The 11386-nt window shown below is 32.9% G+C and overlaps 1 long non-coding RNA gene across 1 annotated transcript; it reads right to left on the reverse strand.

Annotated features, from left to right (window-relative positions):
• Positions 1-353: 353 nt before the first annotated feature.
• On the reverse strand, positions 354-4630 carry LOC132625660 (uncharacterized). Its single transcript, XR_009576949.1, has 3 exons — positions 3098-4630; positions 2896-3022; positions 354-2310 (listed from the first exon to the last, which is right to left on the reverse strand). It is a non-coding gene; the product is annotated as an uncharacterized LOC132625660 (long non-coding RNA).
• Positions 4631-11386: the final 6756 nt, after the last annotated feature.

Here is an 11386-nt window from a genome sequence, read left to right on the forward strand (position 1 = left end):
GCCACAAACTTTTTGACAATATATCACCTCAATTTGCTCTTTAGCAAAAGCAAATAGTTAAAGGGAACTTGTTATTGAGCACCTCTAGAGATTAAGAAGCAGCAAAATAAGTACTAGAGTGCAAGCTACTTGTAATACACCAAAATTATTTAATTTACACAAATGGTGGTAAAGAAAATTATGCTATGAATCTATTTTAATTTGTTATAACTTATAACAGGCTATATGTTTCATCTTCAGCTTACTTATCCCATTGTAAAGCTTCTTTTAGCATCGACGGTATATAGAAATTAAAGTCCAACAAATTTAAGGAAAAAAAACTCCTACAACCCTGATCACGCAACTTCTTTTATTTCTTTTCGGGGATATTAATATAAATAACCGGTCAAATTTACTGTTTATTTTTCTTAATTGGTATACATAAATTAGACACAGTTATATACATATTAGTCCAAGTGCATGCTGCATGAATTTGTCTCCACAGACTTGATCCAACTGAGTTGAATTGGCAAAAACCAAGCAACCATTTAATCTCAATTCATTACCGATCATAGAAGCCAACTGTAGGTAATGGCCAAGCAGCAAAACAACAAAATGTAAAGGCAGGAGTCATTAAAATTCAGAACTGCACAACCATTACACCTTAGTTCTCAAAATAGAAAACAAGTGCAGCACTATGTTCTCAGTGCAACAACACTCAAAATTATCTCAAGGTTGTCCCAACAATGAATTTAAAAGTGCCACAAAAGCCTTTAAAACAGTACACCTTGACAAGGAGATGTAACAGCATAGCATCCTTGATCCTAACAGTGTTTTATACAACAGAATGTGACAACTACTGCCTGCCCATTTAACACTGATAAGGCTCCAATTGCAGTAACAGTTAAGCAAAAATATGCAGTAATAGCTTACCTGAAGTTCAGCAGCCAAATGATCCAAAATGCAGCAGTTTCTTACCAACAAACCCAACTCCAAATGTGGCTCGAAAAACCAACAGCAGGCAGCAGTCACTCCATTTCAAGTTTAGCAGCAAATTAGGGATTTCGATAAGCCCCCAAGTTATGCAAAACAAATAAAGGGTGAAGAATGAGCATCCAAAGTTCATATCTTCATCACATTAACTTAAAAGAATACTCAGTAGTCATTCATAAAAAATAAAAATAAAACTATCAGAGAGCCAAGAGATCAAACAAATTAGCATGCCAAGCAATAAACTTGAAAGGACAAGGCAGTTAAGAGGGTTACCACCTTCTTAATCCAACGCCGCGCAAGATCCAAAGGTTTTACAACCTCGGCAGGGCAGGCTATTAGAGGGGCTAAACCAAATCCCAAAGCTTGCCTTGGCCTTCAGTCATCATGAAAAAAAGTGCAGTCAAGGGAACTACTAACCAGCAAGCAAGTTTTAGAAATCCTTTCATGAGTGAACACACAGGAGATAATTATTAGGACAAAAGGTAAAAGAAAATTCCCAAACATGATGCCCACTATTCCACTCCAATATTAAAATAGAAGCTTAGTGCTAGATTTCAAAAGTTTCAATCGACACTTTTAAAAATGGAAGATCTAATTTATTTATTTGAAATCATTTCTATATACACTAGTTGGCTGGCCAGTTGCTAAGATCTAATTTATTTGAAGAGAAATAGAACATATAGCAACATGCTTTACACTTCAGTGATTCAGAGTTATTCTACGCCTTCAAAAGTGATAAAGTTAAAGGCTGGATATGGGCTATTGCAATATGTGAAGCATTATTTACTCTCTGGATCAATAATTTTGCGAAATCTTTGAATCTTTCCTCAATGGGCAACTTATATGACAAGACTATTACACCATAACAAAAGAGATTAAGTTCAGCAAATTAATAAAATAAAAACTAGTCTATATGCTGTCACGCCAACAGTTTAGAACACCAAATGTGGAAGATCAAAAACTTCAGTACTTAAGACCATTAAATCACCGCCATTCAAAGCTTACACCTAGTCCAAGAGATTTGTTTAGATTCCAACCGTTGCATGCATGCCTATCACCTATATGCGATGCCTTTATATCTTCTTTTTTTCCGATAGGTATATGTTTGCCTCTATATCAAATAGAAAAATGATTCCACAACTACATAATGCCTCATGTTTCCAGTAAGAAGCAAAAGACCTGCTATTGCTATGTCATTACAAGCCATTCATGTAAGGCAGTACAGGGATCTAAGACAGACATCTCACTTTAGTTTAGGTTCATGAAGCTGTTGTGGTTGGTTGACATGCTTCTTGTGTCCTATCCACTGCTGTCTGATTTGGTTCCAGAGGTGTAGTCCTGACAGAAAATGTGTACATATAATAATTGTTGAAATAGACCTTTAAAAGATGATGATAGGAAAGCAATTATGTTAGGAAAATGCCTAAAATAATGTGTTGAGTCTAAACAGAACTTATCAGAGATGGACCTATTATCTTGAATGTTCAAGTTGAAGTCTAGATTCAGAATCAAAAGTTTGTTTTAAGTTCAAAAAAATGGAAGATGATAACTTAAAAACATAGTGTGTATAGGTGAACTGTGTCAAATAAAGTGTGATGAAACAGTCCCCTATGGTTGAAACAAATGTCATTTGGCTTTTGTTTTGTAAGCAAGTCCTTTGATAATGTGAAAATCTTTCATTTGGCATTACTTTATATGAAATCTGTTGAGTTCAAAAAGGGATAAGCTGGTCATTAATTTGTTTAATTTGATTATACCTGTTTGGTGTTACCTCTGCCTGCTGGTTTGAATATTTTGCAGCCGGGCTATTTACTAAAGTCATCATATAAGGCTTAAGTTTTTCATTAGTTTAAACTAATATTATTAGTATCCTAACTATAAAAGCTAATACACTTATAAAACGAATTATGATGAAAGTTATACCTTGAATTCCCCAAAATAAAAATTTCTAGTATCTTCTGAGACACCTTTCCAATTGATTCCATTGGGATCAAGTTGATTTTTGAAAGATGCGGATATGGTATTAGAGCATTCTTTAGAAGGTTCCAACCTGCATAAATTTGAAAATATTATTTCAAGGCCTACCACAAATTAGATATAAAAAAAAATATAAGCATGGACTAACCCTGCAGGAGTAAGAGTAACAAGTGTAAGTGTTCGCTGCCTACGACGACTACTGGACTCTTCTTCGCTGACAGTGTTGCTATGGTTTGATGTACCCTCATCTACTGGGCTGCTCAGATCAGGTGTAATGGGAGATAATTCAGGGATGGTTGGGTTACTACCGTGATCTGACGCTTGAACCGGTGGCGTACCTAAAAATGGCAACAACTACAGTAGCAATTTGCATTAGTATGCAGCAACAAAATGGCTCAAATTTGCCCGAGATTCGGCAGAAACTTTAGCTCAGAATTACAGCAACAAATCAACATTTCGTGGGGCAATTTTTGCCCCAAAAATGCAGCAGCAAAACCGCAAAATGCGAGGACAATATGGCCAAAAATTCAGCAGCAGACCACTCCCAAAACGAGGTGCAAATGGCCAATAATCCAGCAGTTTATGATAACAAATATAACAACAAGGTAGCAGCTCATTCGCAACACTTAGAGAACTTCAAATGCAGCAATTTTCCCAAGCTCATCAACAGCTTATGAGTGCTGCAAGCATCCCTCAAAACAGATCAACCAATCACAACAGTAGCTCAAAATGGAACCACACCGTGACTGCAAGTCCTTCCACTTTGACAGTAGTCCGTAATAGTATCTCAAGGACATTTGGGATTGAATTTTCCCAAGTCATGCAAAGAAAGAGAGGGGTGAAGAAGTTAGAGATATTCTACTACCTCTTAATAGTGAATAAAAATGCATAAGTAGATCCATAGCCATGTCAACATTCAAACATGTGTATATTCTAATAGTGCCAATAATATGAGTGAGGCACATTAACATTGAGATATGTATCGATCTCAGGTGTATAAACAATAGGGTAAACCTCATGCTATCATGCTAGCAACAAATAGCAAATTTGAGCCATTTTGTTGCTGCATACTAATGCAAATTGCTACTGTACTTGTTGCCATTTTTAGGCCGAACGCCACTGTGTTTTTGGCTATTTGTTGCTGCATGTTTGGGGCAAAAAACTGCTGCACTTGGTTGGGAACCTATGCCACATCCAGGAAGATTTTTGCAATAGTTTGGGAGCCAAATTGCTTCTAAATCTTGGGCTAAGCCTTTGCTGCTTTTGGACCAGATTTGAGGCCAAACAGTTCTGCCCTTAAGGCAAGTTGCTGCTGCATTTCCGAGATAGAATCATGTCGGCAGCTGTAGCATGGGATGCATATAATCTTTTCAATCTAGGAATCAAAGAAAAATAATACATTTTCTTGTAAGGGACCAATTTCCTCTTACGAGAGCCGACACGACGCTTATACCTCTGGTTACCACAGAATTTACAAGATGTAAGGTGTTCATCATCACCCCAATACAACATACATCCTGAATCACAACAATCAATTTTTTCAACTGGCAAACCCAAATTACGCACTAGTTTCTTAGTCTGATAATAGTTATCAAACACTTTGTTATCTTCAGGTAAAGCGTCTTTGTTACATTTTTTACATGGACATCTAACCTTGTTACCGCTCATGTAATTTCGTTGAGAAAGTGCAAATTGGATAAAATTATCTACACCGGTTACAAAGCTAGAGTTTATACCCCCTCGGTCATCCAACCTATCGTACATCCAATCACGCTCTAGATTATTCATGTTCCTATTAATGTTGACATAAACAAAGCAATCAAATTAATGTTCTGTCTTCATATCATTAATACAACCGAATGACCTCTAAATGGAACAACAAGCTGAAATAACTTAGTGAAACAGAACATATCATTCACCTTTTAGTTAAAAAAAATGACAAACTGAAACAAAAAAAAATCGAGTAAGAAACCCAGTTCACTAACACTGATTTCAAATCATAGAGTACAAAAAACATCGAGTAAGAAACCCAGTTCACTAACACTGATTTCAAATCACAGAATATAAAGAATGTTGGGTTCTTCAAGCTTTTTCTCGACATGCAACTAATTAAAACAAACTTTAACCACCAAATAATATTATCCTACAAGGTTTAGCACAAACAAAGGTCGAATTTCCATTTTCATCAGATTTTGGCCCAAATAGAGATTCCCAACACTTAACCTTCAAATAAATTATAAACCCAACAGTTTTCAAGACACCCACCTTCGATTTTAGCCAAAAAAAACACTTAAAAGACACTTTGTCCTTTAGATAATAAGCAAAAAAACACAGATTTCTTAATTTCTATTTTAGGTTTAATGTCAGAAAACACAAAGAAGGAGATAAAGAAGAAAGAAACTGCCCATAAAACATAGAAAAATCAAAACATACCTTTCCTTTAGATAAAAGATGCAGCAGAAGAAGAGAAAAACACAATAGAAACCCTAGATTCACATTATTTTGATCTCTGCTGTGCGCTCTCTCTCTATGTTAGCAATTTCGCATACTCTCTCTCTATATCTGTGTTGGGAGTGTTTTGAAGTGAAATGAACTGAAATGTTTACCCTAGGTTATATCTTCTATTTTAACACTTAACGACGGAATAGCGACGGATTTTATATTCCGTCGCTAAATAATACATTGATTTCTTTTAATGATTAATATTGCGACAAATATTTCCGTTGCTGCAAATATATATTTTTTCGAGAAAAATTAAAAGGCCTAGCGACGGAGTATTCATTGCTGAATCTGTCGCTACATAAAAATAAAAATTTTCGCGCCTCTTCTGTTGTTAAATCTGTAGTGAAATTTAAGGCGCCAAAATTTCGCGCTAATCATTAGTGACGAAACTCAGTTTTCGTTGCTAATCCGTCGCTATATAATGAGATAAAATTTTAGTTGCTTTTCTCGCTACAAAATGAGTAATCCGTAGCTAATCCGTCGTTAATTAGCGACAGAATATGGGCTGTCGCTAATATTCCGTCACTAAACGCTGGTTTTTTAGTAGTGAACCTACAGACTTGATAATGTCAGAAAGTGGTGTGTCGAAACACAAAGACCGACGGACTCTGTCGATTAAAACCGAGGGAATCCATCGGCTAAATAAAATACACTAGACTTTACAAATAAATTAGAAATAGCAGAAACCAAAAAAGTTGTCACTACAAAAAACAAGCAAAAAAACGACGGACGGAAACCGATGGATAAAATCGAGTGACACTATTTTTTTATTTATTTTTATTTTTATTGTTTTTATGAAAACCAACGGAAGTCCATCGGTTATTTTTGAGGAAAAATGCGCGGATTTTTTTTTTTCAAAAAAGAATCGCTACACTGGAAGCATTTATTTTGCTCGAGTTTTAAGTAAAAACGAATCTAGTGTATTTTACTTAGCGAATGGACTCCCTCGATTTAAATCGACAAAGTCCGTCGGTCTTTATGTTCCGAGACACTATTTTCTATAAGTCTATAGTTTTTTCCTCAGTTTTTTCCTATAACCGACTAACGTCCTTCGGTTTTGTCCCGAGTTATTTGATCGATCTAGAGTTCTTGCTAATTTTTTTCCTTTTTTTCATGGTTCTCGTCAAATCTAACAAACAGAGTTCGATGAATATTTTGTCGAGACTAAAACTGTTAACTTTTGGAGAACTTAAAGGACCAAAACCGTTAAGTGCATACTTAAGAGACTATTTTGAATCTACTCTCATAGTTAACGGACCATTTATGTTAACTTGTGGCAAACTTAAAGGACCGAAACCGTTAAGTGCATAGTTAATGGACTATTTTGAACCTACTATCATAGTTAAGGGACTATTTTTGTCCTTTTCTCGAATTTGAGTGGAGCTTATGATCTCTAATTTCCTCTTGGTCATGGAAATTATATCCGGTGGATAGAAACTCCCCAATTTTCTCTCCCATTAGATCTAAGGACCTTATTTTAGGCATTTCGCAACGGTAAAATGGGTAAACTTTTTTTTTTTTTTTTTTACAATCTTTTAAAACTTCAGATTTTAGGGAGAATTTAGTAGGCTGATCATGAGTTTTCATATGGAGGACGAAGGAGTGGTGGTGGGTGGTGGTGCCGTGGTGGTGGGAGTAAAAGAGAGAAGAGAAAGATTTGTTTTTTTTTTTTTTTTTTAAGAAAAGGGGATATAATTTGATTTCTTATAAAAGCGAATTTATATAAAAATAAATGATGATATGGCATCAATTTATCCAGGTGGATCTGATGTGTTCTTCACGTCAGGGCGAGAAAACACACATAGCGTTAGAAGGTTTTAAAATACTTGTTTTGATTGAGTTGAAGGGTTTAGTTGGCAAACCCGTAAGTACGAACACCGGCATGACAAAAATGGACAAGTACAGGATTTCTCAGACTATTCTGCATAAATTTAAAGTTTACAAGTTAGAAAGGTGAGCTGATGGAGGAGGAGATTTACACCTTGGGAGATTCAGCAATTTTTTGGGTCTTGGTAGTGCAGCAAGTTCCGTCGACTCCTCTTAAGTTTACTAGAGTCAAGGCTAATCGCATCTATTTTACTGATCAATTGTATTACCAAAAAAGGCTCATCGCGAGGGAAGGTGGTGGTGGAAGGGATATAAGGGCTTACAATCTTGAAGACGGAAAAATTGAATCTTTTTATCCTGGTGATTGCACTCACCTGCAGTTGTTGTCTCCTTTTCAGCTGGTGATTAATTATTAAGTGTTTCAGAATTGTATGTTTGAAGTTAGCTTGGATATAATATTCTCCTATGGATGGTGTTTGAATTGTAGTATTTAATCAATTCCAGTTGTGCTTTCTCGGAGTGCAAATATTATTAACTCTTCAATTTGATTACCCACCCACATTTCAGCATGTCATTTTAGTTTTTTGTCGTGTGCTTTTTATCTATGTACTTTGAACATTATAGTTAAGAGAAATACATGTCCTAGTTCATAAGTGTTAGTAGGCTAGAACATTAACGATTTCCTCCTTAATCTCAATGACAAAACAGATTTTCCAGAATGCGGCTCTCAGATCAGCAACAATCTCCACCTTGATCTCACGGTTACCCATCTTTTGAGGGCAGAACACAAATTTTAACTTCACAGCATCCTTATGCTTCTGCAAATGCCCAACATAAGTTTTCCGACTCCTATATTCACATCGTCTGCAGACAATATATTTATCTACCATTAAAGTCGTTTCCCCTGCTCTGGGAAATCAATGAAGGCTGATACAACATTCAAAATGACGCTTTCCTCTGGTGTAATATATTTCATGATGACATCTGAAATCTGTTCAAAGATACCTTCTGGTTGTCTGTGTACATGTGATTTGCCATTGTACTCCAAATGAACCTCAGTCTCGGTATAATTACAGCAAGAGAATATGATTTTGTGATTGTTGAGCCATTTTTTCTATGTTCCAAATTGTGGAAATTATGTATTGAAAAATAAAGGAAAGATCTTTGTCCCACACTGATTTTGGCCACAATGGCTCAAATGAGGGTAGTTCAATAAATTCACATGGTACCTAGATTAAATTTAATAATTTGTGCTTAATCTATGTCATTTTTACCCTTTCCTCCCAAAGTTCATTAATTCAAAATTTGCAAGGAATCCTCTCTCATCAATTCAATTTTGGGTTTTTTCCCACTACATTGAGAATCTCAAAGATGCACACATCCTTTTCCTTTTTAATTACTATAAAAAAAAAAACATTCCGATATTTAAAGAAACTACTATTAGAATTTTTTTCATACATGGATTACTTAGTTACTTGTTAGTCATTTTTCCTCTGAAAAAATTTAAAATAAGAAATTTCAAGAATTTAAGCTATAAGTTGAATTTTTTCAAATGTAAGTTTATTGTTCTTTCACCGTCATCGCGCAGGAGAATTCAAAATTTTGACAGTCATGGATTGATTATTACATTTATAGTAAATGGGTCAATAGTCTGAAAATGATAATAACATTTATATTCAGAGGTTCATGATTGATTCAATTATTATAATATTTTTTTGTTTATAACTATGCAAGCAATCAAGAAATCAAAATTTGTTGAATTTATTAGAAAATTCTATAAAAAATGCAAGCAATCAAGCAATCAAAATTTGTTGAATTTATTAGAAAATTCTCTCCCATTTTTTTTTGATGAATAAAATTTGTAGATAAATGGTAGATAAATTCTTTTTATTTTTAAAATTATGCATATTAATTGGACAAGTTGATGAAAAATCCATAGCTTTATTTTGATATTTTTTGTTAGATTTAATTGATTACTTTATTATTTTTCATATTTTATAGTATTAGTCTCTTTTTCTTAATATTATATTTTAAAAATATTAAGATTACTAAAAAGTGCACAAAGGGGTTTTTGACAGCTATCACATTTTTACATTATCAAATCAGAATAAAATAAATGCACATTAACTAATTAAACTCTATAGAACTATTAACAAGTTCAGTTAAAATTTTCAACTCTTATTCTAAATTAAGGGTGAAAGATAACTTGTCGTATTAAAGAACAGAAGAACGAGAGGAAAAAAACATTATGGAAAAAAATAAAAAGAATAATGTAAATCAATAAAAATGTAAACAAAATAAAAATAAAAGTTTGAAGGAATGAAAGGGTACAAAGCCTGGTAGTTAAATAATTTGGATCTCGCTAGTGGAGACATTTATTTCAAAATTTAAGGCATCGGTAACCCCTCACTATTATATGTGAGTCTGTCTTTGTGTTAACAACTCTTATTTTATTTTTCTTGATTTAATATCTTTTTAATTATAATTATCAAATTTTCTATAATACTTTCTAAGATTTGATTTATATTTTTTAAGATAAATAACTTTGCATATATAGCAATAACAGAATAACAAGAACTTATTTTTATTACCTTTTTTTTTTTTCAATCTGTAGTATTCAAATTAAAAAATGTAACTCTACTTAATTGATGTATTATCTAGATCTAACACTTAATTTGAAATAAATTAAAACTTCAAACAAAACGATGAGTCTTTGAAGTACGAAAGAAAAAATTATCATAATGTTCTAATTCAGCCATCTGCTGCTTAACTAGTTGAATTGCATATTTAAATTCATTTTTCAAGACATATTCAAGTATTTTCGTAAATATATTAAATTAATTTTTATTTTGATAAATTATTTATACATATTCAACTGATTTTATAATAAAAATATAATGAAAGAATTGTTGCGCTACGAAAAATAATCCTTCTTTATACAAATTTTGGAATAAAGTTTTTACGCAAAACTTCAATAGGCGAGATGTGATATTGACTTGAACTATATATTAACTTCTGCCCGAATTTATAGTTAAAACTCTAGTTCCACTTTTTGCCAAGAAAATATTGGTGTAGTGATTTTTTTTTTGTGGGAGGGCTTGTAGTAATTTTTAAAGAGGAAAAAATTAAAAATATAATTAATCATTCTTTCATCAGTTTTTAATATAATTATTTTAATATTTGTTAGTCTTACAAGAAAATTATTACCATCATAGTTAATAAAGGAAATAACATAAATTGCAAACAAATATTGGGATTTAAAATTTAAAGTATACTTCTTTTTTTTCCTTCCATTATGTATGCCAAAAAAATCTAGCCAAAGTTCCTAGAATGTTTATAAAATATTTGATTTCTTTTGTACAATTATATAAAACTTTAGACCTATTCATGTTTTCATACTACCTCCAATTATTTTAACTTCTAGAAGACAATAATATCTATAAAATGAGATAAGTATTTTAATAATGATGATATTTTTTTCAATTAAAGTTGGTGAAAAGGATCAGGTAAGAAGAACATTCTAAACATTATGTTATTCGAAATTTTTCTATTTATTGCTCCTTGAAATTTTCAAATTGAAATCTACAAAGTATTTTGACTTGAATAAGCGTAAGTCAGTGTATTTAATAGTGTATTTGGAGGGAAAATTATTGGAGGGAAATTGATGGTAGCAAAAATTCTACAAGTACATGTTATGGTGGTCTTTTTATAGGTGTGGCCCAATTTGGGCCAAACTAGTGTGGTAATTTAGCAGCATAGTTTCATAAAAAATTAAAGAGCCAAATTCTCAAAAATTGGGAATACATCCAGCTATCAATAATTTACTTCTGTAAAATAGTAAAAAAACATAATAAGGGAGATAGTTAAGTGGAATTAAGGTTTTTGTTTTCCCCAAAATACTCATCTCATTGATAAAAACTGTTCGTTGCTTTTCCAACACAATAAATGGATCAGAAATAGTGAACTACTATTTCTGATATTGATGCTTTGAAGTTCTTGTAATTCATGTCCTCCATTTAATGGCTTTTGCACATCTAATAAAAAAGACATTTAAAAGTCTTAATCATAAGAGTAATCCAAATATTTCTGAACAATTTAGTTTGGCAAA

This window comes from Lycium barbarum, unplaced genomic scaffold, assembly GCF_019175385.1.
Source record: "Lycium barbarum isolate Lr01 unplaced genomic scaffold, ASM1917538v2 unchr_scaffold_24, whole genome shotgun sequence".
NCBI classification, from domain to species: domain Eukaryota; kingdom Viridiplantae; phylum Streptophyta; class Magnoliopsida; order Solanales; family Solanaceae; genus Lycium; species Lycium barbarum.